The following is a 6,891-nucleotide window of genomic DNA, read 5'->3' on the forward strand; positions in this document are numbered from 1 at the left end:
GGAGATGTAACAAGCATTAAATGCTTGAGAAGATCTCATGGTTACCTTAGGAGGTAAGGGTTAAGGTTAGGTTAAGGTTATCCATTGGATAAAGCTTTTACCCAAAGGATAAATTCTTGTGCAAGGGTTAAAGGAATAACCATGGTCAAAGCAATGAATGCTTGATGAGACCCTTGGGTTAGATGAAGGTTGAGTTAGAGAGAAAGTCTCTAATCATGCAAGAGGGTTGAGTTAACCATTAATAGTTTAGAAGACTTTCAAGGTTAACTTGTTGAAGACGTAAAGCCTTTAATGGTTTTCAAAGGCTTTGAGGGTTTGAGAAGTGACTTCCCTTTGTTTAGGGATGTGACAATAATTAGGAGATGGGTTAGGCTAAATTAGAAGTGATTAGAAGAACCTAGAAGGGGGTTTAGAGAGGCAAGTAGGATATGTAGGAGAATGCAAGTGGATGGAGGGTAATTTTAATTAAAATAAATTACTTTATTTCAACTAAAATAGACGCAACTTGTATAAATACAAGTGGGGGATTTAAATAAATAAATTATATTTATTTATTTGCAATGAACAATTTAATTAAATGTCAAGTTAATTAAAAGGGGAGAAAGGAGAATTAATTAAATAAAGTGATTTATTTAATTAAAGGGGTAGAAAAGACTTAGGTGAATTTAATTAAATAAATTGAATAACTTATTTAATCAAATAGATGAATGTGGATAATTTAATTTAATTTAATTTAATTTAATAGAGGAATGAGAGTAAAATGAATATTAAATATTCACTTAAGAAAGTGGTCATTTTTATACGTCTACATTTTGTCGCTCTTTGAAGTGAGGTGTGTGCACATGTTGATTCAAAGAAAATTGTCGGATGTGATGTGGTGTGTCGAGATGTCGATATGATGTTGTCGTGCCCCAGTTTTGACGAACGATATTGATAATGTCCCATTGGGAGATGAATCAAGTATTTTGAAAAAAATTGTTGATTTGATAATCGTTTTTTAATGGATTGCATTTTTAAATTTTGACTGTTTGATTCATCTCCCGAAAATGACGTTTGATAGGGTTAAAAGTGAGAAAATGAGCAAAATACATGGCCCACCTAGTAACCCTAGTTGACTTTCACCCTATAAAAGGTAAAAAGTGATTTCATTTGGATTATTTGCACCTTTTAAGACTTCTTGCGAGAGTGACAAAAAATGTCAGTTCCCTATGCTTCTCACCGTTTCGAGCGCGTTCGCTGATACCGGAGGCCCGCCGCGTATGGTCCACTTGTAAGTCATCTTAATTTTGCCCTGTTTGCTTTTTATTTTGTCGATTTTAGTCACGTTTTTAATTTTTTGCTTTTAATTTTCTCGATTTAGCGCGTAGGACTCCTTTCCTAGCGCATATGATACAAACTTTAGCGCATAGGGTTGTTTAGCTAGGGTAGCGTCTGGGAGTCGTCTTGCAGCGCATCATAGGTTTTGGCTAGCACATAGGGATTTCTAGCGCATAGGGCTAACAGGTCAGTGCATGCAGGGAATAGGGTAGTGCGTAGGGTTAACCTAGCGCATAGGGTTCTTAGGTTAGCGCGGTGGAGGATTTGGGTAGTGCATAGGGTTAACCTGGTGCATAAAGTAAAGGTCTTAGCGCATAGCCGAGTTTAGCTAGCACATAGGTGGCAGCGTAGCGCGTGGGAGGGTTATCTTAGCTTGGAGCAATAGCTGGAAAGAAGTGGGAAGATTGCGTTGCGGGGAAAAATAGATGAGGTAGATGATTTAGGGGTGAATAGGTGCCTGTTGAGCTGTGTCAAGGTCGTGCCTATTGTCCTAATGTCCGATTTTGCTTCTTTGATTTGGAATACCAGATTGAATGTTTGTTTTTTATGAGGATCCTGATGTTCTTTCGATATGGATCTTTGATTTTTGCCTTGTAATTGAATTTGATGTCCGATATGAGTTCCGATTCGTGATTTTCGATATGGTTCCTAATATGATTTTTGAGTTGCTTGCATTATGGGTTTTTGAGTTTGATTTCTTGATTTGTGATATGGATTTTTTATTTTCGATGTGGTTCTTGATTGTCGATATGGAACTTGATTTGATATTTCGTTGTTTCAAGTTGCTGTTGATTTCAATATGGGATTTGATTTTCGATATGGAACTTGATTTGATATTTCGTTGTTTCAAGTTGTTTTTTATTTCGATATGGGGTTTGATTTTCGATATGGAACTTGATTTGATATTTCGTTGTTTCGAGTTGTTTTTGATTTCGATATGGGATTTGATTTTTGATATGGAACTTGGTTTGATATTTCGATATGGGATTTGATTTTCGATATGTTACTTGATTTGATATTTCGTTGTTTCAAGTTGTTTTTTATTTCGATATGGGATTTAATTTTCTATATGGAACTTGATTTGATATTTCGTTGTTTCAAGTTGTTTTTTATTTTGATATGGGATTTGATTTTTGATATGGAACTTGATTTGATATTTCGTTGTTTCAAGTTGTTTTTTATTTCGATATGGGATATATCGAATAAATATGGGAACTAATGTTGGACATTTGTTGCTTTGCAAGCACAGCTTGGCATACTCCAGTCGCGATAGCGATTTTTGAGACCATGGTCCTTGATTCCACATTTAACACAGGCGGATAGAGATGTTATTGAGAGGTGTGGTTTATCCTCTTTGTTGGACATACCTCGGTATATCATTAACTAGGGTTTACTAACAACTTTGGCAAAGAGGTGGCACAGTGACACGAACACATTTCATTTGGCTATGGGCAAGATAACAATCACTCCAAAGGACTGTTATCGGATTCCAGTGATTGGGGCATTATTGCCATATGAGCAGATGAAGGAGGATGGGACAGAGGCTCTTCACCAAATATTCCATGATGATCAGATTTGCGGATATGAGATCCCTTGGCAGGAGTTCATAGATTTTGATTATGCTCCACTACCGTCTGTACTGGCAGGTTTTGTAGGTGGATTCTTGTGTCCCGACCATAGATCGAAGGGACTGGCAGTGGGTTGGGGATTGGTGTTGGAGGACATGGTGACACAGGGACACAGGTTCGCTTGGGAATCATGTATGTTAGCACACCTATACAGGGAGTTGCGCCAGGTAGTGTATCTAGGATAACGAGCTTATCAGTCAGGGTTACATTATTACAGGTGTGGGCTTGGGAGCACATTCCTGCAGCGAGGCCACTTGCAGATAGGGATAGGCCGATTGGTCGAGCCTATGCATATGGGTATACAAGTATAGTTATCCAGCGTAAGCTGGGAAAACTAGAGCATTGGAGGAGGGTGCTGGATGATATTGGTACGGTCATCTGGAGACCGTATATTGACTACGAGGTATGGGCTAAGGACGGGCTAGAGATGCCCTATGTTTACATGTCGAGATACCTGATTGGGCAGACGCCTTTTATCATTGAGAGGTTCTTGCATAGCCGAGTTCAACGACAGTATGGTCAACAATAGGGTATATCACAGGGAGCATGCTTATATGCTCATCGAAGATAGGATGTGCCAGAGTGGGGTCCAACTGTTGATAGTGCAGTGGCTATGGAGGAGTACATGCATTTGGCTGGACAGATATGAGATTATGGGTTTGGAGTGGTGGATGTTGGGATGACGGAGGAGTTTACAATGTTCTTTGTGGCCCATGTCGTGGAACGAATATCAGATTCGACAAAGATGATTTCTACCTTTGACGATGATGAGTATGAGCAACTAGAGAGGCTAGTGAGACAGATAGAGGAGGGAGAGGAGATGGAGGAGGGATATGGGGATGATGGAGGAGATGATAGGGGAGACGGGAGGAGAGGTGGTAGAGGGAGACGGGGAGATAGAGGAGGGGATGGAGGAGATAGAGGGAGGATTGGAGGAGGGGATGGAGGGAGGAGAGGAGATGGGGGAGGAGAGGAGATAGAGGGGGAGATGGGAGGGGGGATGGAGGAGATGGGGGGAGGATTGGATTAGTCAGACGACCAGGTGGTGATGGAGGTAGGGGAGGTTTGGTTCTTGGAATTGGTGGGGTTGGTAGATCAGGCAAGGTGCTAGCAGCTGTGGGTGGCATAGAGGAGTTTAGGCGGCCAACCCAGCGGAGGAGATCAAAAGTTCTATCTCTACCGGGGCCTAGGATAGGGATAGGTAGCATTACCACCTAGGTACCAATGCAGATCAGGGTACCATTGCATCGACAGGATTCACAGATTCAAGTGCTGCATGTTATAGTGTAGGAGTTGCAGGCGTAGGTACTAGCTCGCTGCGTCAGATTACACAGATTACCTCAGAGAGCGAGATACGGCAATAGAGCGCCTAGGTCGAGCAAAGGAGCTAGCAGAGAGACTGCAGAGAGCGATGATCAGTGCCCCTATGAGAGACACTCTAAGGGAGATACGATACACGGCCATGGCAGTTGAGTACTATAGGCGGCTATATGAGGATCTAGTCCCTAGAGAGCAGAGGGCTCCTAGTTTTACTGCTAGCCAATCAGCTCAGAGTTAGTCGGGGACAGAGAGAAGAGGTGTTACAGGGCCTTCTCGACGTGATCCCCCCAGAGATCCAGAAGCTGGGACATTTGCTGCGTGACCGTCAGCCTCAAGAGATAGTCATACCTGAGAGACTTGTCTCTGTTGTATTTTGATCATTGTTGTATTTTGACAGACATGACATCCCTTGTATATTTTGACCATTTTTTGAGAATATATATATATATATATATATATGACACCGATTTTCCGATCCACATGTGATGTGTTTATGGATGATGATTTATGTATTGATATGATATTTCTATGATGATGATGTGATGCTTAGATAGATGATTTTGATTTGATATTGATTGAAATGATTGATGATAAAGATGCAATGATATAATGATATGTTGTTGTGATCACTGATTTGTGAGATGTATCTTGAAAATGAGATGTATGATAATGATATGATGTGAGATGTATCTTGAAAATGATATGCAGCTAATGCAAGTTTTAAAACGATATGCAACTAAATGCAAGTTTTAAAATGATATGCAACTAAATGCAAGTTTAAAATGATATACAACTAACTGCAAGTTTTAAAATGATATGCAACTAAATTGATCACCCTCTTTTTCTCGTTGTCATTCTCGTATAGTCACATGTTTTTGCTTTGTTTTTGTTTATCATCATTGAGCTTTTGATATGTTGAAAGATAAAACAAGAATAATGGTATAATTGAACCACAATGACCTGAGAAAAACTTACAGGGATTTTGATATTGCAAGATAGCACAAGCGTCAAGGTATAATTGAACCAAGATGACCTGAGTGTTGCTTGCGTATAAATAGACAAGATTTAACCATTTGTATGCGCAAAGTGGACCAATGTCTTCAGTGATATGCTTTGAATCACATCTCAAGACAAGATTTGCACAATACAAGTGATCGCCTCACAGACAGAAAACCAAAAAAATATCAGACTCTCCGGCCACTTCCTCTAGCTCTATGCATCGTTGAGAAAATCTAGGAGATTCAATAAGTCAAAAGGTTCAAGATGCAAAATAGTCAAAACTTAATGCCAGATGTAAAAAAATTATATTTCATAAAATCATCCATCATGTGTGTTGAAGTTGTTAATTGGGTTAGTGTTTTGTTTTCTCGATTGTTTGAGCTTTGGCTTGACAGGATTTGTTTGGCATGCTGCGATTCTTGTTTGCTTGAAGTCAGATGAATGTTGCCCCTAGTTATAGATATCGATCGATGTGGATATGTATAGTGATTACCAAGCCATGGTGGGATATAATGAGTTGATCTTTAGATAAGCAAGGACAATGATGATGCTAAGTATGTCTGGGATGATGCTGTGTGAAAGGTGTTGGGCGATGGCCAGTAGTTTTGACTTCAGATGCAAAAGGATATGAGTAATGATAGATAGAGGAGCCGCTCCCTCATAAATAGCACCTGTTGCCAAGTTTTCACCATTTGTTTTTATTGTACCTTTTGTTGTTTTGATTTTTTTTTGTTTGTTATTTTTCTGATTTTTTTGATTTTTTAGTATTTTTCACTTTTTCCATGCATTAGACCATTCAAGTATAGAATTTCTTCAGATGGATGTTGTTGGTTGGTTCGTCGAGCACATCTCCCTCTGAAGTTGTAAGTTGATAGGCACCTGATCCATAGGCTGATATGATGACATAGGGACCCAACCAGTTAGGTTCAAATTTCCCCTTCTTTTCTCGATCTTGTTGATTTCTGGGATTTTCTTTGAGTACGAGATCACTAACTTTGAAAATCCTAGGGATGACTTTGTGGTTGTAGATTCTACACATGCGTTGCTGGTATGCTTTGAGGTGATTATAGGCATGTTGTCGTTTCTCATCCAAAATCTCTAGTTCTTGCAATCTGTTGACCCGATACTCCTCATCTGGAATGAGGCCTTTCAAAGATACTCAGAGTGATGGAATTTCTACCTCAAGAGGTAAAATTGCTTCTGATCCATACACCAATTAATATGTCATAGCTCATGTAGGTGTTTGGATGCTAGTCCTGTATGCCCATAGTGCCGGATTGAGTTGCACATGCCAATCCTTTCCTACATCATTTATTGTCTCCTTTAGGATTTTCAATATTATTTTATTTGATGCCTCCGCTTGACCATTCCCCTATGGGTAGTAAGGTGTAGAAAAATGATGTTGGATTTTGAATCGTTCACATAATTCTCGCACATCCTGATTTTTGAAGGGACGTCGTTGTCTATTATAATAGAACTAGGGATGCCATATCTGCAAATTAGATAATATAAGAATAAAAGAGGCAATTTGCTTTCTAGTTATTGTGGTCATTGGGATTGCTTAAATCCATTTTGTAAAATATTATGTTGCAGTGATAATGAACTTGTGTCCATTTGAAGAGGAAGG

Source organism: Cryptomeria japonica, chromosome 4 (genome assembly GCF_030272615.1).
Source record: "Cryptomeria japonica chromosome 4, Sugi_1.0, whole genome shotgun sequence".
NCBI classification, from domain to species: Eukaryota; Viridiplantae; Streptophyta; class Pinopsida; order Cupressales; family Cupressaceae; genus Cryptomeria; species Cryptomeria japonica.